At 43.4% G+C, this 22,917-nt stretch overlaps 1 pseudogene; it reads left to right on the top strand.

Annotated features, from left to right (window-relative positions):
• Positions 1-3,822: 3,822 nt before the first annotated feature.
• Positions 3,823-5,481, top strand: LOC144367809 (uracil-DNA glycosylase pseudogene; annotated as a pseudogene).
• Positions 5,482-22,917: the final 17,436 nt, after the last annotated feature.

The following is a 22,917-nucleotide window of genomic DNA, read 5'->3' as shown; positions in this document are numbered from 1 at the left end:
TCGGGGCGCTCCCTCCCCACCACCCCCTTGTGTTATAAACACTAAATGACCCAGGTGTGTGGCACGTGCCTGTAGTCTCCCCACTCAGGAGGCTGAGATGGGAGGATTTCCTGAGCCCAGGAGTTTGAGAACAGCTGGCAACAAAGTGAGACACTGTGTTAAAAGAGAGAGAGAGGATTGGGCTGTGGCTCAGTGGCAGAGCACTTACCTTGTACATGTGAGGCACTGAGTTTGAGTCTCTGCACCACATAAAAAGAAATAAACAAACTAAAGATATTATGCTCATGTGTGACTAAAAACTATTGGGAGGGGGAGGTGTGTGTGTGAGGGAGAAAAGCCTGGTGTGGTGGCCCACACCTTCATCCCAGCAGCTTGGGAGGCTGAGCAGGAGGATGGCAAGTTCAAGGTCAGCCTGGGCAACTTAGTGAGACACTGTCTCAAAATAAATAGGCTAGGGATGTAGCTCCTGGTAGAGCACCCCTGGGCTCAATCCCTAGAATACTAGGAAAAAAAATTAGAAAAATAGAAAAAAAAAAGGATGATATAAAGAAAAAGAACCTGGATCCAGAGGTCTGTGAGTGGAGACTGGGTTCCCTGGTCTTTGGCTTGCCCTGGCTGGGCACAGGCAGTGCTGGAAGGATCTGGCCTGCAGGACGGAGTGTCACACAGTCCCCAGATATGTGCAGCCTGGGTGGGGTTTAAAGAGAACCAGGGGAGGTATCTGCAGAGTGAAAACAACTTCCTTCAGGTCTCCATCCACCTGTCTCGCCCCGGGCAAGCATCCCCTACCGTACTGTTTCCTATACGTGGCAGTCTTTAAATACTAGTTGAAGATTCAGGTTGTCTCAAAATCCTGCCTGGATCCAGGGAAGGCCCAGGAGGCCACTGATAACTCAGTTATGAAGGAACCAGTGCCTCCACAGGCCACAAATCGTTTTATCCCCAGGAAAAGTGGCAGATCCCTTTGAAGTGGCCCCTGAGAATGGCCTTCATAGGCCTTTTTCATTTCAGAGGTTTTGCTCTTGTTCTTCGGGGATGTTGGAATATCACGGGGTGAGTAGGTGGGGATGCCGATCAGCATCATCTCTATGACCTTGGGAAATGACCTTGAAGTGAGCCTCTGAGATGGCATAATTAGATGCCCCACAAAGGGACCTGGGGTACATCCAGCCTCATGGGAAACACCAGCCAACTGGTGTGGAGTCAGCATTAGGGGACCCCAAGGTTTGCTAGTTGAAGGCCTCTGAATTGTCTAGATTTCACTTTTACTCATCCATTTCTCCAAGATGGTGACCCTATTTCCAAGTCATTAGAGTCAAGGCTCCTGTCTTGGGCACAGGCCACCAGACAATGGCCTGGAGGACTTAGCCTGAAAATTGATTAGTATCACTGAAACAGCCCTGGCAACAACTCAGATTCCCTGAAGAATGTCTCTAGAAACTAAGAAGGCAGAGCCACACCTGGAGTTGGGGTCTTCCTCGGGTCCCAGGGTGGGACTTAGCTCAGTGCCACAGGAAAGTAGCTATGGCTTGGGCTGTTCCTCAGGGAGCGCATGGAACAGGCCTAGTCTTTTTTTGAGATTAAAAAAAAAAAAACTGCCACAACAGGACTCTTCCCACCTCTGCTGTCCTCCATAGTGACTTTGGTGGGCAGGATCCCAGAAGGACTTCCAGAGTTTCTTCTGATTCTGGGGTGAGTGGGGACCCCTGGCCTCCTCCATACCTATTGTCCTCCTGCTGACCCTGTTCTGTCTTGGGAGAAGCCCCAGTTCTTTCTAGAGAGTCCTGGTTTCTTTCTGATAGAGCTTGCTCCCTACAGGCCATGCCTTGGGCTGCACAGTCACTGGTCAGGGACTGACTCTGGTGTTGAACCTGCAGGGAGACCTACATCTGGGGAGTCCTGAGGCTGGTCTCTACGGCACGGGAGTCGGAGGCTGCCATCGCCTGTGCAGTAAGTGCTGTGCTTACCAGGCTGAGATGCTGCAAGGGACCCTCTTTTTCTCCTGCTGCAGTGACATATCCCTCCCCTTGTCAGTCGGCTGACTCCCTGCCTCAGTCTGCAGCTTCCCTGATCAACCCGGCATTGCCTTCCTCATGCAGAACGTGGCATCTCACCACCATCATGGTTTCCCCCTCTCATTTCTCCATAGAACTAAGCTCCAGGATCTGGATCTGCTATTTTCCAGGGATATGCTCATTACAGGTGTGTTCCATGGAGGTGACCTGAGGGTGGAGGGCCTCCTGTCAGGAAACCCACCTGCAGTTTGGCCCTGAGCCACGAGGTGGCACTGTAGACTGCTTTGAGCAACATTTGGGCAGAGGCTGCAGGTGATTCTGGAGGAGTGTGAAGTCTCTTGGTTTCTCTCCCAGAGCAGCCACAGGGCAGGTAGATGGAGCCCAGGTGAGATGCCCCGGGATATCCCCAGAGGAATCCAATATGTATAGATAATTCACAAATCAGACAACACCACCAGCTAACACACATTGGGGAACCTTCCATGTCCCTGAGGGGGTGGCAGATCCATAGCTGGGGCGGAAGTTCCACTGTGAGAATGTGTGACTCAGTGACTGGGAGCCTGGTCCCAGGGCGATATGTGCCCAGGTGAGAACTCAGGGGTCCTGCAGTGGGAGGGACAAGGCTTGGCTCCTTAAATTCCAGTCTCTGCTGGGGCTGAGAGAATTGCTTGGGTGGGATGGGGTGGGTTCCCACTGGGGATCCTTGAGAACCCAGTGTGTCTGCCCTTGGCTCTTGATCATCCAGGGAAGAGATTTCTGAACTGAGACTGCCTCAAGGAGAGGAGAGTCGGGGCGCTCCCTCCCCAGCCCCCTGAGACAGACCCTGAGAAGTGGAGGTGGGTGTCTAGGGGAGGGACGGGGAGTCAGGTGCTTTCCTGGGGCTGGAGGCTGGTTCAGGTGGGGAGCACTCAGCCCTGGAGAGGATTTCCAGCCCCTGGAAGTGGAGCCTGCTTTGAAGGACTGAGAAGGGTCTCAGCAAACCCCGGGTACAATGGTTACCCCTTTGTACCTTCTCGTCCTTCCCCTTCTGAGCTGGCCTACTCATCTGTAGGTGGGGTGCTCACCCCTGCCTCTCAGCTCAGATTGGAGATGGCCTGAGCTGATGGACCACAGAGCTGTGGTCCCTGAGGTCACCTCTAGGTCTTCATCTCCAGTGCCACAGCTGGGCACCTGCCTGGCTCTGGGGGTGGAGCCTGTTGTCCCCTCCCTTCTGTGTGACCTTGGGCAAATCACCCAGTCTCTGTGTGTCCAATGAGGACCTTACTGGCACAGGCCTCATAAAAACTGAATGACCCAGGTGTGTGGCACGTGCCTGTAGTCTCCCCACTCAGGAGGCTGAGATGGGAGGATTTCCTGAGCCCAGGAGTTTGAGACCAGTAACATAATGAGATCCTGTCTTTAAACAGACAGAGGCCAGGTGTGGTGGTGAATGGTGAACACCTGTAATCCCAGTGGCTTGAGAGGCAGAGGCAGGAGGATTGCAAGTTGAAAGCCAGCTTCAAGCAATTTAGTGAGGCCCTAAGCAACTTAGTGAGATCCTGTCTCTAAATAAAATATTTTTAAAAGGCTGGGGGTCTGGTGTGGTGGCATTAGCCTGTAATCCCAGCAGCTCTGGAGGCTGAGGCAGGAGGATCACGAGTTCAAAGTCAGCCTCAGAAAAGAACTCAGTGAGACCCAGTCTCTAAATAGAATGCAAAATAGGTCTGGGCATGTGGCTCTGTGGTTGAGTGCCCCTGAGTTCAACCCCTGGTACCAAAAAAAAAAAAAAAAAAAAAAAAAAAAAACCAAGACAGACATACAAACAAGACACAATCTGGAAGGGTTGGGGTGCTGGAGAGAAGTGAAATAAACCATGCCTCATGCCGGTCGGCTGTGGAGGGAGTTGGAAGAAGACCCTCAGCGGACAGTTTGGGAATCCGTGATTTATAGAGCTAATGGGATCTGTCGCAGAAGAATGAAGACATTATACTGTTTATCCACCTCCACACCCAGCCTTCACATGGACCCAAACATGTGACATGAGAGATGTGAAGGTTGTCATCCTGGGTCAAGGTCCTTGTGATGGACCCAGTCAGGCTCATGGGCTCTGCTTTAGCGTCTAGAGACCTGTTCCACCTCCACGCAGTTTGGAAAATATTTATAAAGCGCTGTCCACAGACTTAGAAGGTTTTGTTCATCCGGGTCACGGAGGTTTATCAGGATGTCCTCCTGCTCAATGCTGAGCTCACTGTCTGGGCCATCAAGCCCCTAAGTGGCGTAAGGAGGGGGCTGGAGAGTTCCTGGTGCAGTGTGGCCTTGGCTGAATCTGAAGGCCTGTCTTCCTGCTCTGGGGATCTTCTGCTCAGAAGGGCCATGGACAGGAAGCGGCCTCCTGCACAGCAGACTGCCCATCCATCCCTGCTGTCTGTGGAGAGCGGGTTCTTTGGGTGTAGATGTTTTGCTAAAGCTAATGAGCTGCTGCAGAAATCTATTAAGAAGCCTGTGACTGGAAGGAGCTGTGACCTTGCACAGAGGGGGAGGATGTCCCTTCTTCTACAGGGGTGGTTTTGAGAAGCTGCTGTTGAAGTATTTGTCAGGTATGAAGTCAATGAAGATTTCCTTCTTTTGGGGGGCGGCAGGTACTCAGGGGCACTTGACCACTGAGCCACATCCCCAGCTCTATTCTGTGTTTTATTTAGAGACAGGGTCTCACTGAATTGCTTAGTGTCTTGCTTTTGCTGAGGCTGGCTTTGAACTCTGGATCCTCCTGCCTCAGCCTCCTGAGCTGCTAGGATTACGGGTGAGTGCCCCCACACCTGGTGAAAATGTCCTTATTCTTAAGTGCCTGTATAAGGGGAGAGGGCTTCCATAAAGCAGCAGAGAACCAGGCAGCCCAGCCAGGGACATCAGAGATAGACTCCAACCATTTCTTCCTTTGAACCCTCCAGGCACAGTGAGGTGAAGACCCAAGGTGGCAAAGGTGGCAGGGCCTAAAATAAGCACACTTCTCATAAGACAGATGAGGTCCAATTCCGGGTTCTCCCAACCTAGGTGCCCTTCAACAGATGAATGGATAAAGAAATTGCGGTATGTATACTTGATGGAATATTATTCAGTCTTAAAGAAGAATGAAATCATGGCATTTGCAGGTAAGTGGGTGGAACTGGAGTCCACCATGCTAATTGGAATTAGCCAGTCCTAAAGAACCAAAGGCTGAATGTTTTCTCTGATATGTGGATGCTAATTCACAATGGGGGGGGGTGTAGTAGAGAGGTACTTTGGATTAGACAGAGGAGAGTAAAGGCAGGGGAGGAAGTATGGGGTAGGAAGGGCAGCGGAATGAATTGCACATTATCACCCTGTGCGCCTATGTTGATTTAATTCCACATCATGTAGAATTACATGGAGAATGAGAAGTGGTACTCCACTTATGTACCAGGTGTCAAAATGCATTCTACTGTCAAGAATAACTAATTAGAACAAATAAAAAAAATACTGGGTTCTCTCTGATCTCTTACCTCTGTGGTTCAGGAGGGAAGAGATGCACCTTTTTGGTGCTTTCTGTAAGCATTTTTAGCTGAAAGGTTAGACTCTAAATTACAGGGTCTTTGGTGGTTTGGCTTAGAAAAGGCCACTTCATCTCTGCGGGGCCTTCAGGCCATTTCCTGGAGGAAGCTCTAGGACCTTTGGCAAGTTTCAAGGAATGTGGCCCCCAGGCTAAGGATCAGTTTCCTGATTGTGGAAGAAGATGGTTCTATTTTTTCTTTTCGCATGGGGACGGATTGCCAGATTCTTCTAATATGGATTGGCATCACTTGGAATTTTTTTCCTGCAACATTGGAGAATTTCACATATTTGTAAAATATGCAGCTACATATTTTTTTTAAAGGAAAATCTCTACAGGTCTGGATTTCCATGGAGATTTGGTTTTTGCTGTTAGCTGGGTTAAAGACTTAACCCTGCATAAGTTTGATAAGTTTGGTAGTAAAAGATTGTGGAAGTTTTGCAAAAAATAAAAAAATAATAAGAAGAATTCACAATGTGAATAGGCAAGTACATTTAAAGTACACATTTGTATTTGATTCTTTCAATGTAAATGTGTTACAGTGGCTGTAGACAGGAGCTAGCTGGAGGAACAGTGATGTCTATCAGGTGTTTCCTGTTTTTAGTTTTTTTTTTGGTAAGGAGAATTAGGAAAATGCAGTTCTACAGGGAGTGTCGATGACTCTGGTCTAGTAGCAAAGCAGCCGGCATTTCTTTTCTTTTCTTTTCTTTCTTTCTTTTTTTTTTCTTGTTCCAGGGGCACTTAACCACAGAACCACATCCCCACATCTCCACACCCCACAGTCCTTTTTATTTTTCATTTTAAGACAGGGTCTCCTTAAGTTGCTGAGGCTGGCTTTGAATTTGGCAATCCTCCTGCCTCAGGCCCCCCACCCCCAGGGATGGGGGATGACAGGTATGTGCCCTCATGCCCTGCAGCAGCCAGCAATTTTGAAACTGAAGTTACAAATCCAGGTAAAGGATTCCAGTTTAAAGAGGAATATGTGTGAATATTTGTTGAGCATCCGCTAGTGACCTCACGGAGCATGTGTGCGGGCCTTGGTTACTAAACCACAAGCACATGATCATAGGCAAGCTAACCAGTACGCTATCCAGCGTCACTCAAAGAATTGTTGAAAAATTACTTGCAGACGTGGTTCAGCCTCGGGTGTTACCCAGTCTTTCCCAGGGCAGCTGCCTGTGGAACCAGCTCATCCATCTTCTAGCCTAAAAGGCACTGGACAACACAGAAGCCCTGCTGGTCAGAAGAGTCCAGCCCCAGGATCAGAGTCGTGAACAAGCCGCCCCGCAGACAGGTATTTTCATTCGGGTTGGGAAGTTTCAGGGTGTTCCCGAACATGCAGGAATTGTCCCAGCACCCAACATCCCAGGGTCTGTGCCCAACTATTCTCCTTACTGCTGGGAGGAGAGCTCACTATGGGAAGAAAAAACCTTGGTTTGCAGGTCCAGCCAGGGTTCCCTCGCAAGGACAATCTATTAGAAATGTCTTTCATTATATGATGTTAAATATGATATGCAATAATATATTAATAGTTTTATAATTATAAAAATAAAAGTTATATAAAATGGACTATCCAAAAATTCAATGTAATGTCTTTTGTCATAGGCTTGGGATTCTATTTTTTTTAAATATTAATTTCTTAGTTGTAGTTGGACACACTACCTTTATTTTATTTATTTATTTTTATGTGGTGCTGAGGACTGAACCCAGGGCCTCGCACATGTTAGGTGAGTGCTGAGCCACAGCCCAGCCCTTGGGGTTCTATTTTTAATGTTATCCTTGACTTCACCAAGATTAACACAGTGAGTCTCTTATTAAATATTGTAAACATTTAGAGGTTTGCCTTGAAGTATGGAGATTTTGAGAATCTCCCTTTCAGGGATGAAGGGTCTTGGGGGAAATTAGGGAGAAATTAGGGAAATAGGGGATATTAATATCCCCTATTGGAGGAGTAGCTGGCCAAGATTTCCTCCCATTCTGTAGATGCTCCCTTCATATTCTTATTTTCTTATCTATGCAGAACCTTTTTAGTTTAATGGCATCCCACTTACTGACTGTTGGTTTTGTTTCTTGTGCCTTAAGGGTTGTTGAGGAAGTTTGTGCCATGCACATATATTTTTTATTTCTTTTCTTTTTTTTGGGGGGGTGTTGCTGGGGATTGAACTCCAGGGCACTCCAACACAGCCCTATTTTGTGTTTTATTTAGAGACAGGGTCTCACTGAGTTGCTTATGGCTGCGCTTTTGCTGAGGCTGGCTTTGAATTCAGGATCCTCCTGCCTCAGCCTCCTGCGCCTCTCAGTGCACCAGGTGATCCTGTGTTTTCTTCAAGCAGTTGTAAGGGTTCTGGTCTAATTCCTAAGACTTTGAGCCATTTCAATTTGAAAGTGTGTGGAATGAATGGGATGAAAGACAGGGTTATGATTTCACTTTTCTACCTATAGCTATCCAGTTCTCCCAGCGTTATCTGTTAAAAAGGCTGTCTTTTCTCCAAAATATTTTTTTGGTCCCTTTGTCAACTATCAGATGGCCATAGGTTTGTGGCTTTGTCTCTGTGGCTCTTCACGTGTATTTTGGTGTAGAAAGGTCTCATTTATCAGAATCTGGGAAAGGGGTACTGGAGGGTCAAGAACAATGAGAAAGGCAGTAGATACTTCTTGATGTCTTTCTTCTTTAGGGTATTAGGGATTTACTCCAGGAGCACTTTACTGCTAAGCAACATCCCCCAACTCATTTTATTTATTTATTTTTTAATAGAGTCTCACCTGGCTATTCCTCAGGCGTGCTGAGGTCCCAAAGGAAATGTCACCTGTGCTTTCCTGTGGGGAGGTAGACGGTGGGGACCTCGCATGAGTCTGGCCTGGTTATTGCTTAGTGAAGGCTGAGGGCGAGTGGGCAGTAACTAACCCTCATCTATGGTTACTGCAGGGAAGAGTTAGATTTCAAGGTGGAAACCCAATGCAATGAAAATCATTATCGTGAACACCTTAGGGTGCTGCCATATTGGAGAGCAACATTCTATCTCTCAGCAAGTTTTCCTCCCTCTTTGGAGCACACTGTCTATCCCCCACCCCCTGCCCCTATGAGATAGTTGGCTGGTGTCCAGGGGACATGCTGTGTGCAAAATGTGTCCTATGTATTGAAACATGGGCCTCCCTTCCTGGCTGTGAGTGCTGGAGACAGTTGGTGTGGTTTGTGAGCAGGTTTTGTGCATCTTTTCCCAATTCTGTGTTCAGGGTCATGATGTTGGTAGTTTGAAATCAGCCATGGTTGGGGTATGAGTCCCACAGAAATTGGAAGACACCAGAAACCAGGTGTTTTTTTTTTTCCCCTCTAGAAAAGCCAGCTGCCAAATGGTTACCTGCACATCAGAACCCAGTGGGCAGCAGGAGCTCACACCTGAGAGACAGGTGGGGGCAGGGATGGATCTAGGTGCCCTGTGGTTTATAACTCTTACCTCATACTTATTTGGGGGTCTCATTAGGATTATTTCACAGTTTGAGTTGTTATTTCTTTCCTCTGTCTGACTTTTGTTGTGAGGAAGAGAAATATTTTCAGAGACAGGTTCTCAGAGAAATCAGTAGTTAGGAAACCACAGGCCCTGAGTGGACAATGTATGTGGAGCCTTTCAGTAAGGGCCTGTGTGGGGAGAAACAAGAAGAATGAGAAGGGCACAGGGGGACCTCAGCTAGGGAGCAGACAGGCAAAGTGTCGCAAGGGGGCAAAATTATGACATAAGCAGTCGAGGGGAGAAACAAAGAATGTCCACGTGCTTCTGCCCCTTTCAATGCATTATTCACTCAAATCACTCAATACAATTCACTCTATAGGTTCTTAATCAAGAAAATGACAGTCGCTAATACTAGGCACTGCAATAGACAGGATCCATTCACAGCAAATAATTCTAGATTAATTAATTCACAGCAAACAATTCTAGATTAATTCTAAGTACTGCAGAACACTTAATCATGACAGGCTAATGTCAGACATTCCTTCTGCATGCTGAGTTCAAAAGTCTTAAGCCTGAGGCTTTATATCCAGCAGATGCACACTTACTCAGACTGAGGTGACCAGGTTTGGAACCAAGACAGGCTTTTCCTGGCTTGGAATGGATGACCTGTTGAGAAGAGGGTCATAGGGAGGAGTTGTGACTCTCACCCTGGTCCAGACAAGGTGGTAGAGTTTGAGAGCAGTGAGGATCAGGAAGAGGATTAGGAAACAGTGACAAGTGATGGGATGTCAGGTCCTCATCAGGCCCTCCAGCCAGAGTGCATCCTTGTTTCAGCTGGCTGAATCCCTGCTCATCAGCTCTATTATTTATACTAAATTTGGGGGCTTTTGACCCTCCTTGAAATTCTTATCAGCTACCACAAGTTTTCTCAGTGACATCATTTACCCTGGGGTCAGAAACGTCTAGTTTGGTGATCTCCACCCTCATCTTCTGCCTTTCCTTCTTATCTTGGGGGGACAGCCTGCCAGGGCTTCACTCTGTTTACCAGGGTGACAGGAAGTAACTTGTTTGAGTCCACACTGGAGGGCTCTCTGAGTGTGCTTGTATGATAAAAAATTATGAACAATTATCTGATAACCTAGAAGAAATGGTTAAATTCTAATAACATACAAACTACTGAAACTGAATCACAAACAGATAGAAAAATCTGAATAGATCAATAATGAGTAAGGAGCATAAATCAATAAAAAAAAATGTATCCCATCCAAAAAAAAAAAAAGCTCAGGACCAGATGATTTCACTGGTAAGACTATGAATTTTATGAAGAAATAGCACCATCTATCTCCAACTCTTCCCAAAGATTAAAGAAGTGGGAACATTTCCCAACTCAGTTCCCAAGGCCAGGATTCCACTAACACCAAGGCCAGAGAAAGACACAACAAAACAGAAAATTGTAAGTCAGTAACACTGTAAAGAATATAATGTTCACACAGACAGTAAGAATGGGAGACAGGCTGAGAAGAAAAGAGAATTGGGTGAGAGATCTCATTAAATCCACAGGAAAACCAGAGGCTTTGTATCCACAGTGGAGTGACCCAACATCAGAACCTTTTAACAAGGCTTCTGAGGGGACAGAGGAACAAGGAGAGGGCAGCAGGTGGCCAAGAGGCATCTCAGCTGGGGGAGCAGAGGCAACTGGATGAGGGGCTAATGGGAGGTCCTCACTTACAATAGCTCCCCATCTGATTTGACTGTAAGACGATATTAGTAGTTAATAGAGGAGAGAAAAAGCTGTGCCACACAGTCATTCTCAGGAGAAAGGGAGGACTGACTCATAGCAGAGGAAGTCGACTCCAGAGCAGACAGTTACCAGGGAAAGTGGGACCAGGAAGGTTGGAGGAAACTTGTGAAGGCTGAGGTCAACCGGCTGGTCCACTGCAACCTTGCCCACACACAGCACAGCAGTGCCAGGTCCCACTGCTAATAATGGATTGTGCCTTCAGGTGGGAGAAGAGTTCACCTTCCTCCCCAAGTGCCATGGTACACAGGAAGGAACCCAGCACAGGCAGTAGAGGGTGAGGAGAAGGAGTGGGCAGCATGAAACCATCCAGGGCACATCCTGGGCTGGGGCCAGGGAGAGGGTGAGGTGGGGGTCAGTTCCACAAAATGGGGGAGAGCTGAGAACAAGCCATGGCTTAGGAGCTCTGCTTCCTTGACCTCACCATTTAGTGCCAGGAACAGCTAATGCTTGATTCACTCTGTCTTTCCACCAGGATTTTGAACAATAAAATAAAATCACTGCATCTGAGGTGCTGAGTGATGGATCTGATTGATCAGGTGCTTGATCAACTGCCCTGGGGTCAGCAGAGGAAGGAGCCCAGGGCAAGGCCAGGTATGGATGGGACTATTGACTGATACTGGGAACAGCATTCGTTGAGAGCCTAGTGACAAGTGCAGCCCTGGCACGTGGGTGTGGGCACTAGTGGAGACTCTGGTAGAGTGGAGCACAGGGGCTGAGGCCCAGCAGGGGCAGTGGGTGGAGATGTAGGGCTGGGCACTGGCACTTGACCATGATTGTGGAAGCCAGGGGCACTAGGGCCCCAAGGTAAGGACTGAAATGAGATGATCAGGGGCCTGTGGCAATATCAGATCTGAAATTATGCTACAGAGCTGTGGGAACACAAAGAGCATGGTATTGGCATCAAAACAGACACCAAGACCAATGGAACACCACAGAGGACACAGGGTCAAATCCATCTTCCTAGGGCTGTCGGACATTTGAAAAAGTGCCAAAAGTATATCTTGGAGAAAAGACAGCCTTTTAAACAAATGGTGCTGGGAAAATTGGTTAGCTTTATGTAGAAAATGAAACAAGACTCCTGTCCTCATTCTGCACAAAACTCAAACTGTAATGGCTCAAAGTCTTAGGAATGAGACTTTGAGCCATTTATGACTACTGGAAGGAAACATGGAGTCAATGCTCCATCATAAACACGCTGGCTCCAGCTTTCCTTACAAGACCCAAAGGCACAAGATAAAAAACCAGGAGTCAATAAGTCAGGCACCATCAAACTAAAAATTTTCTGCACAGCTAATAAAACAAGAGAATAAACACAGAGCCTAGAGAATGGGAGAAAATCTTGGTCAGCTGCTCCTCTGATAGGGGACTAATACCCAGGATATAAAAAGAACTAAAAAATCTTGACACACAAACACACACACATACAAACACACACACACACACACACACACACAAACACAAACACAATACACACACACACTCATACAATGCAATCAACTAATGGGCAAAAGAACCAAATAGAAACTTCTCATTCATATAAATTCAAATGGCTTGCAAAGTATAAAGAAAATGCCCCACATCTTTGGCAATCAGGAAAATGCAAATCAAAATTACACTAAGATTTCCTCTATCTCCAGTCACAATGATGTAAAAATATGAACAATAAAAAATGCTGGTGAGGATGTGGAGAAAAAGGTTCAATTGTACATTTTTGGTGGGACTGCAAACTAGTACAATCACTCTGGAAAACGGTATGGAGGTTCCTCAAAAAAACAGTGTTGGGACCACCATGTGACCCAGCTATCCCACTCCTTGGTGGATCTCCCAAAAGATCTAAACTCAGCACACTGTAGTGTTTCTACCAGCACAGTTCACAACAGCTAAATGTTGTAATTAGCCCAGATGCCTGACTTTAGATGAGTGGATTAATAAATTGTGGTGTATACATACGCTGGAATTCTAAGAAGCCATAAAAAAGAATAAAATGATGGCATTTTGCTGGTAAATGGATGGAAATGGAGAATAGCATGCTAAGTGAAATAAGCCAACTCAGAAACTCAAAGGTCAAATGTTTTCTCTCATATGAGGAAGGTAGACTAAGACCAAGGGAAGAGGGAGGGAAGAATAGGATAACACAAAGAGTCAATTAAATATGAATTAATAGATGAGGGAAAGGAAGTCCAGTAGGGCAGAGGAAGGAGAGAGGGAGAGGGGAGAGGATGGGAGAGAAGGGAGGGTCATGAACTGAAATCAATTTCCACGCATGTGTGAGTTTGTTGGGATCAATTCAACTACAATGTATCACTATAAAGCTCTAATAAAAAAGAAAAAGAAAAAATGCCAAGGCCTCTATGGACATCTTGTTCTCCAGGCTTTTTTTTTTCTTTTCATTATTATTATTATTATTTTTTTTATGTATATGTGGTACTAGTGATTGAATCCAGGGGCACTCTACTGCTGAAGTGCATCCCAACCCACTTTTTTATGGTTGGCCTTGAATTTACTAACCTCCTACCTCAGCTGCCTGAGTAGCTGGGATTACATGTGGTGGTCACCATGATCAGCCCTAGCTTTACAGAAGAGGGCTGACAACTGCTCTGGCGGCTTCAGAACTGAGAGGGGGTGATGTGAGGTGGCGTAAGCAGCTTTGGAGTTTTCTTTTAGAAGTCAGGTCATATTGAAGTCTGGTTGGTGAAGAATGAGTTGTAAAATCATCTGGGGAAGGGTGTTTCTAAGAGAGAGAAACAAAAATCATGAGTACTGAACAAACATTGCAGTGTCCAGAACATGTCAATGAATATCATAAGGAGGACAGAAGTCAATATTTTCTTACCCAGAGATGTGAGGGATGAGAAGCTTTCCCCATACTTTATTTGGGAATGTAAATCTTTAAAATCTTCAGAGTTATCAGGAATGTAAACAAAACATTTATCTTTTAATGTTATAGATGTTCATGTCCATGAACTGTATTTAAGTTACTTCATGTCACCTGATCTTATAAAATCTTTCTACTGGTATGACCTCTGTGTCTAGTAGAGATCTCTTTATTTCTGTTATTTAGGGCTAGATAATCATATTAGCAAATATTAATCCTACCTGTGAATGAGGTGAGAAAGATCTGTAGGCCTTAAACTGACTAAAACTTCTGACTTGGCCATTTTACTTGAGAGTTATTATGCATTCCTTCTAAGAATCTCTCTTTGTAGGCTCCAGTCTACTTCTTTTCTTTTTTTTGGGGGGGGGGCTGACATAAATGTATATCTTAAGTAAGTTACACTTAACTATTACTATTTACCCATGAATGGCTGTGTTTGGGTTTTAACTATTTTTGCTAGATGTTTAAGATGAAGAAGGTCAAACTGACCTTTGTTTCTATCTATTGTTAAGAGTAAGCTGAGTTTCTATGGAGTCACTCTTGGGGCAACGTGAGTGAGGTGTCTTAGTTCTGCTAGTGCCATTTACACTAGGATGGGTCCAGTTCTTGCTGACCATGTGGTTACCCTTGGAAACATCAGAGATGTCTCCCTTTTCCAATAATCCAATAACCCTCCTCTTCATGGCAAGTGCATCAATTGGCTTTCTGTTCTCCAGGGGTCTCCTTAATATCCCTTATTGGGACGTTATGTGGCCCAGAGTTGCAAAGCTCTTTAGAGAAGTTCCCTGTTCACTGGATTCAGACTGACTGGAAAGGCAAGAGCCAAATATTGATGTTTTGGGTTTTTTAAATATAACTTTAATTTTTAAGTCTCAATCTTAAACATCTAAAAAATGAGTCTCACCAGTGTTAAATTAAGAGTATTGGGCTTTAACTTTAATTTGTCTATAACCTTACAGTCACTTACCCTTTTTATTACTTGAGGTCTGTACTATCCTATCCTGTAGGTGATGACTTATTACCTTAAATTAACCCAGGTTCTGATCTAGAAGCAATACCTCTGCAAACCCTCAACAGGCAACAGTTAAACAGTTTATAAAGAAAATAGAAAATAAAGTTCATAAGAGTATAAACGTATTTAGTTTGCATAACAAAAGTCTTGAATTTTAGCTGAGTTATAAATTATATCCCCTGTTTGAGATCCTAGTAATCTTAACAACAAAAATCAATCCTTTGAACACAATTTTAAATGAACTGAAGTCTGGCCTACTTTGGAGTCATTCTGGAATGTAGTAAGGTGGGAGGCAGAGCCTCATCTCAGGTAAGGCAGGGCTCCTCACAAATCTTAGGTGAAGTGTTCTAGTTCTGAAGCTGATCTTTGTCTTTTTTTATCTACCATTCTAAAAGGTTTACAAATATTATTTCTTGTGCCCTTTCTGATGTTAGCTAACACAATATGATATAACATTTAGTGCACAAAGTAAGGAAAGGCTGAGAACTTTTAACCTTTTGTAGAAAAGTAGCAAAATGCTTTTGTGTTTTACAATATTAACCTTTACATAGATTAGGGTCTCATTAGTTTATAAACATTTAAATTGTACTTCAATGTAAATGGTAACATAAAATTTTATATATTATTAATAACAGGTCAGTTGTAGAGTATTAAGTGATATAAAGGAATCTCCAAGAAATTTCATTTTTTTTGTTAGTTTGGTTGTTTTTTGTTTTGTTTTGTTTTGTTTTGTGTGTGTGTGTGTGTGTGTGTGTGTGTGTGTGTGGCTGTGTGTGTGATGCTAAGGATTGAGCCCAGGGCCTTGTGCAAGTGAGCAATCACTCTACCAACTGAGGTATATTTTGGCCCCAAATTTAGTATTCTCATAAGTCTAAAATTATCATACAACTTTAGTTTGGAGAATACCAGGTTGATATAATGTTCTTTTAAACTTTCTTTTTAAAGACTTGTATACCTGGAAGATAGGAACACATTTAATATACAAAGCAGAGTAACAGCACCACAATTACAATGATGTTTTTATATTAACAAAATTTAGCTCTTAAAGAAATAGCATAGTACAATATTTTAAAATAACCGTTCTTGTTTAACAACAGCTATATAATTCTTAATTCCTTCAAAATTATTTGCTCAAAAAAACTTAATAAACACAACATTGTTAAGGTCTGTAGACAAGTCAAAATAACACGTGGTATTTTACCAGAGAAATGTTAGAGTTCGTAAACAAGTCTGGATGGTGCCTGGCAAAATGCCAGAGGGAGTGGTTTGAGAAGTAACAAAAGTGAGCCATTAAGTGTGGAGATTCCTTATTGGTTGACTGATGTATCTATCTAGTTTATGCTAATTACGATAAGCTGCGCAAAATGTATAAACAGCTCTGTTGTCCTACAATAAACGGCTCCCATTCCTGCTGCATCACCATACACAAGTTATTCGTCCCCCCCCCCCATTCTGCTGCAGCCATCCTACGGCAGATGGTGGCCTGTTACGGGGAGCCCCAGGACACTCAGGGGTAAGTGACAAAAAAAAGCTGCCTGTCCATAGGTAGACGGGAGCAAATCTGCTCGTCCCTAGATAGGGCGAGAGGAAAAATGGCCATTTCAAGAAAATGGAGAAGATTGATACAGTATGTTGTGTCTTGTTTTGTCTCAGTGTATTGTATTGTCTTTATGATGAAAATATGGAAGGGGTGAGAAGTAAATTACTAAGGGAAGAAGGCACCCCAATGGAACCAAGAGCAGTTAGGGCATGTGTTGATAAAAGCCCAGGAACTCTAGTCAGAAAGAAGAAAAAAGTTCAGAAGAAGAAGGATTATCAGGAAAAAAGCTGCAGCAAAAGGCTATTACTAAATACTTTTTGTTACCGGAGGGTGCGTGAATCAGAATCCGTGCAGCGGCTGCCATGTGCGCAAGCGGGTCATGGTGCAGCAAGTACTTTGCAAGTGGCAGCGGCAGCCGGCTCTTCAACTGCCGGGAGCCCAAATCTAGACCTGACCTCGAGGCACAGTCTCCCAGGCTCTTGCTCCCTGTGTCCAGTAGCAATTTGAGTCCGGGACACTCCCCGAACTCTCCCCAGGGCCACATGGGGCTGCCCAGGATGCTACAGCTGGCAGAAGACACTACCAGCTTCCCTGATATTTGGTCATTTTCAATGCCAATAACTAAGCTACAATGGTTCTCCCACACCTGGAAGCTAATGAGTAATGAGCACTATTAAGGCTTATTTCAAATGTAACAAAACCTTGAGATAATGTACTAAATTGTTCAGAAGGTTGTTTTCTTAGTAGAATGCTACAGGATTTTCTTTAGCCAGTGTTGCAGAGTTCCTGCCTTCCTCCCAGTGCCGGTGAAAACGAAAGTGCAAGAATTTCCAGTGTTGCTGAAAACCAGACGAAACTTCGGCTGAGAACCCAACGAGGCTTCGACTTCGGATCAAGCTAGCTGCCTGCAAAATTTACCTGGACTGTAATTTAAGCTAGCTGCCTGCAGAACTTACCTGGACTGTGATTTAAGCTAGCTGCCTGCAGACCTAGACTGTGATTTATCTGGACTGTGAGTTAATCTATTGAGACACTGCTTTACCTGGACTGAGACAACAAACTGTAATCTGCAACAAATTGTAACTCGGTATCTTTGCTAACGGTGTCATTGCTGGTATAATTTTTCCAAGGGCTTCTTGCATGGAGCCATCAATTGGCTTAATATTGTGACATTTTGTATCCTCCCTTTCTGTTTCTAGCAGGTTATTTATGGTGTTTATATAAAACCACTATGGTTCTTATTTAAATTAAACAAAAGGGGGATATGTTAAGGTCTGTAGACAAGTCAAAATAACACGTGGTATTTTACCAGAGAAATGTTAGAGTTCGTAAACAAGTCTGGATGGTGCCTGGCAAAATGCCAGAGGGAGTGGTTTGAGAAGTAACAAAAGTGAGCCATTAAGTGTGGAGATTCCTTATTGGTTGACTGATGTATCTAGTTTATGCTAATTAAGATAAGCTGTGCAAAATGTATAAATAGCTCTGTTGTCCTACAATAAACGGCTCCCATTCCTGCTGTATCAACGTACACAAGTTATTCGTCACACCCCCCCTGCTATTCTGCTGCAGCCATCCTACGGCACAACATTATGGGGAACTTAGTGTGTTAAGAAATATTTGTCCTTTTAACATATAGTTTAAACCTTGTTTCATATTAGCACATTAACATTTGACCCTCAGGAAAAACCCCAAGGAGTCTTGACTGATCATTTCAGACACATAAGAGTTTTTAATTTCTCTTTTCCGTATGTTAATCCCCTTTTTTAATATGAAACAATCCTTGTAAATGTTTTAATTTAGGCAAATTATTGTATTTTAATAAAAAATATTTTGTTATTTACAGTACACAGTTAATCACATCTGTTTGCCATTTCATGAAAATGCAAGCAATGTTTAAGAATATAGACTTATGTCTGCTGAGACTTTAAATTTTACTAACCTTGTTCTCAGTGATGACAAAGCAACTTTACCCCCCTTTTTTATTTACTAATTTATGAAAACATCAATAATATTACCCAATAGAATTTAAGAAGTTAAGAGTACTTGATGGTATATTTAACAGTTAGCATTTTAACCTTATAAATTAATCAGATGTCTAACAAATACATTTATGAGTAATTCCATGTCAAATCTACTTTACTCATTTTTACCAAGATATCAGGTAAATGTATTGAACAGTATGAGGCATTTCTTTTGTGTTGAAGAAAAGTCCTAGAAACAATGGATATTAGATATTTTATAGACATCAACAGTTTATTAGTTCTTTGACCACCTAGAGAGACTTGTGAGTTAAGTTTAATTCTAAAAACTTCTTTACTTTCATCTGTTTACTCAATTTAAATTGAAACTTTTAAAATTACATTAACTCAAGGTACTCGGATCCATTTTAATTCATGAGCATTTATTTTCCATTTGTCAATCTTGATATCAGGTACATGACATATGGGCCCACACACATATGGACAGACAACACAACACACAGTGTGCACACATATAAAAGTAAAGGCCTTGTAGCTTTTCACAGATGAATCTCCATTGCAATGTGGCAGATGTTTAAAAACTTCATAATTGAATAAAAATAGGATCGATCAGGGAAAAAATTAAACTAGGTGTATAGGACCAAAATGATGAGCTCAAAAAATGTGAAATAAAAACAAAAAAACAAGAGTTCTAGAAAAATGACATGTCTGGTAACTATTTTAGTCAAGTACCATACAATTTGCTTTGGGATTTAGTCTAGTATGAGTTCAGGTAATAGAAGCTTTTATCTTTTTTTGTGGGGTGGGCAGGTCTCAGTCTCCAACTGAGCTTGCAGGCTTCTGCCATTTGCATTTCAGTGTAAGTCCTGCCTGAGGTCTACAAGGAGCTGGGAAAAACTGCTGGTTTGAGCAAAAACCTCATGCCTAAGACACTTGTTTTAACCATTTTAGTTGGTAATCAGTTAGGTTTAGATGAAAATTATCATACCGTAGTTCTTATTGTGTTTAAGAACAAAGCGATGTTAAGTTTCTTAATGAGATAAGCCACTGACTGTTGAGCTGGTCCTCTTCCTTGTGTGACCATACCTAGGGTTATTCCTTCTCTCTCAAGTGACAAACTGGTTAAATTTTGCTCCAAAACCTGTTCATTATTCAAGGGGAATAAACCTTTTGGAAACACGCTGTTCAGATATTTCTAAGAGGTCTAAAGTAAGAGGTGAGAACAGAAAAGCTGGTGCTTGTATTCAAGGGGAAACTGACCTCTTGGTTCCCTACAGAGAAGGAGGAGAAGCATACCAGGGGCATTTGAGGCTATAAGTTCTGAAATATCTCAATATAAAAATACACTGAGTACATCTGAGCACAGGAATAGTAATGGGGGATTTTAAACTGGCTTGTGAAGGTTAACTATGTGAACAGAGAGAACCTGGATGTTTTTCTTACTAAATACCTCATGTCTTTTGGTCCTATAATGAGAATTGCTATGTTTCTGGTTGGGCAAAGGAAGGGGAGCACCCAGGAGGGATTGGATGTTGGGGGTAAGAGGGAATCCTCCTGAGAGTCCTGCTGAGCTCACACATTAGAGGCAGCATATTGTGCATCCAACTTAGTTTTTACTGTTCAGACTCCTTATTAATTATGTTATCTCTGACAAATCAAATTCCAATGGCAAGATTGTACAATACTTCAGAAAACCATTTGAAAAACAAATTGTTACACTAAAACACCATCTTTTTTAGACACATTTACAACTATTGGTGATCCATTCAGCCAAGATCATTCCCAAGAAACAACCTATAAGACCAACACATATTGCCCATGTCTTAAAGGGCCAGAAAGAGATACAAAGCAAAAACACAATGACAGAGAGGATCTCCAAAGTATGCCTGACATGAGCAACCGGAAGGAGACCACAAGTCTAGATGGACACTCTGCCTCCAGATAGGCCCAGACATCATTAGGAATTCAGTGTTTTTGCTGAATGTTAGCCTGACTTTAAGCACAACGAAATTATTAGAAAACTACAAAATGTAGACCATTGAAAAAGAGAGCTGAAATATCTTCTTCAGTCAATGTCACCAGGAATAAGATAACAGAAAAGGCATTTGGGGTTAAAAAGATATTTTTAAAACACACTCATATATATATATGTAGGTATGTATACACACACAAACATGCACACACACACACACACATGCCCACACACACATGCCCATATACATATATTTATGTGTGTGTGTATATTTACATTATATATATAATGTATATATAAATAAATATGTAAGAGTGTGCTCTTCTCCTCCTCCTCTTTTTATATAAAAAATTATATATAATTTATAAATACATAATTATATAAATATAATTATATATAAAATATATATGTGTGTATATATACATACATACACATATGTAAATATATGTATATGGATACATATACTATTCTTATCACTTGTTCTAGGGACTGGTCTAGAAATGGGAAACAAAGCCAAAAGAAAAAAGAATGAAAGAAAGAAAATAAACTTTTTTATATACAATTTTGCTTTAAAAGAAAAAATGTCACTGAAAGACTGCTATGCTGTTTCACCCTCCATGTCCATGAGTGATGTTGGCCTTCAACGTATGGCTACAGCAACATAAAGAGAAATCTCTATCATACATGTATACACACCTACTCACATCCTAGGAACACTCTGAAGACACAAAACAGACTTCAGTACAATTGGTGTCTTGCCCACACCACTAAAAAACAAGGAGAGGGCTGCCATGTGCAAGACTTTGCACAGGCTTGGTGTGGACACCAGTCTCTTTCTGAGGGAAGTCAGGTTAATAAAATGGGACAGCATACTTAATGGGGGACAGGAGGGCAGTACATTTTGGAGAACATGTTAACAAAGGAAGCAGATTATGATAAGCTACGAATGAGAGGGCCTTTGTGAAGTCACCAATATCCTTCCCCTCATGGACTCAAAGAGCTCAGACCTGATGGTGCAGTGCAAAGTCCAGCTGGCTTGGCTCCGAGGAGCTACCTGGTGAGGTGTGGGTCTGTGAAAGGTGCTTGCTGAACACCACTGACACTGTCCAGCAGGGCCCTGCTGCTCACTAGGGTGCTTCTAGGACTGCCAAGGAATGCCATGTTGGGACCACAAGACTCATGTGTAGGGGGCAACTGTTGTCCCCAAGCTGATCATCTGAGGAGAGCTGCTGAGGTGAGAACCATGCTGTGGCAGGTGTTGTGCCACAGAAGCTGCTAGGAAGCAGTGTCACAAAGTTTACCATGCAATCTTAGGTGCTCTTTCCTTAATGCTGGACCTGGCAGTATTTGGCTATGGGTATTCCATCACTGTCAGGAAGTAATTTTGCCTTTCTGCCTACCCTAGTAGGACACATCTCTGATCACCTCTTCAGACCTGCACCAGCTTTGAAGGAAGAGGGCCCAGATGCTCCTTAGCAGATGGGGTTATTCAGATAGGGGGAGGAGGCAGGCCAAGGCTTCCTTATGCTTTAGAGACCTGTGGTGGCTTTGCTTCTTGTGTGGTTCCTAGAAGGCAAGGCTCTCAAGACAGGAGCACACAGCAGGGCCCTTAAGGATTTCATGGGCAAGCAAGCAAAACAACCCTGTTCAGATGGAACTGTCAGATCTGATGATAGTGCCCAGAGGCCGGCAAGAGGGCAAAGCATGAGGAAGGTAGGAACAGGATGGGAGATGGTTAAGAGGATGAGCCAAGGGGATGCACTGGGTCTGGAGGAGATTCCAGGTTCCAGCTTAGAGGAGAAGTCTCCCTGTACCTCCAAATCCTTGCTATCCCAGCCACCATCCCACTGCATGCTGTGTGGTCATATCCTACCACTTCCTTTTCATGAGCCAGTTCATGCTACAAGTTATGTAGTCTGAAGGGAATTAAAGGCCTTTGTCATATCCTAGGAAAAGAAGGATGGAGCATGAAAAACACGCATGTAGAAACACCCTGTGGAGATTGGAGAGGAGATGTTGGGGGAAGTTCCCTGTTAAGTGTGTGTATCAGTTTTCTTAAGGAGAGGTCAAATTGACAGGGACCTCAGACATCATCTAAGTCTAGGTCCACCTTTTACAGATAAGGGGCATCAGCTCACAGAGACAAAGAGGCCAGCTAAAGGCATACAACCAGGTCGTGACAAGCCTGGAGTTACAGACCAGATATCAGGGAGAAAAGACGGTGGACTGCACACTGGAGGGAGCCAGTGGGAACTGGAGGCTTCTGGGTTAACTTGGCAGGCACAGGATGAGGCTGTACAGAGGCAATCTTGTAAGTGTTGTGCTAAAGTGGCTCAGGAAAGAAAGCAATCCTCAGAGAAGAACCAAAGGGAAGCAGAAAACAAGAGCCAGTTAAATCAAGGCCCTTGATCCTTGATCATGCTATAGAGGTCAAAGCTCTAAGGGTACAATTTAGGAACATTCCTAGGAGAATGCTCAGCTCCTCTGATGTTTACCATCTAAGTGTAATGGTTTAATTTCTGATTTTTAAAACAATCAGTTACATATCAAGTTTTTCTTCAAAGTATTTCTAGGGAATTATAAGCACAGTATTTAAGTAAATGTATACAGTATCTGGTACACATATTTTAAAATTTTTTCCCTTAAAGTTCAGTGTTTTATTTGAATTTTCAATTTTTTTCTTTCATGACAATGTGACCATATGGATCTTCCTTCATTTGTTTCTTTTTG

Source organism: Ictidomys tridecemlineatus, chromosome 11 (genome assembly GCF_052094955.1).
Source record: "Ictidomys tridecemlineatus isolate mIctTri1 chromosome 11, mIctTri1.hap1, whole genome shotgun sequence".
In the NCBI taxonomy this organism is placed as follows: Eukaryota; Metazoa; Chordata; class Mammalia; order Rodentia; family Sciuridae; genus Ictidomys; species Ictidomys tridecemlineatus.
The sequence above is the reverse complement of the archived record's forward strand: the minus strand, read 5'-3'. Positions and strand labels throughout refer to the sequence as shown.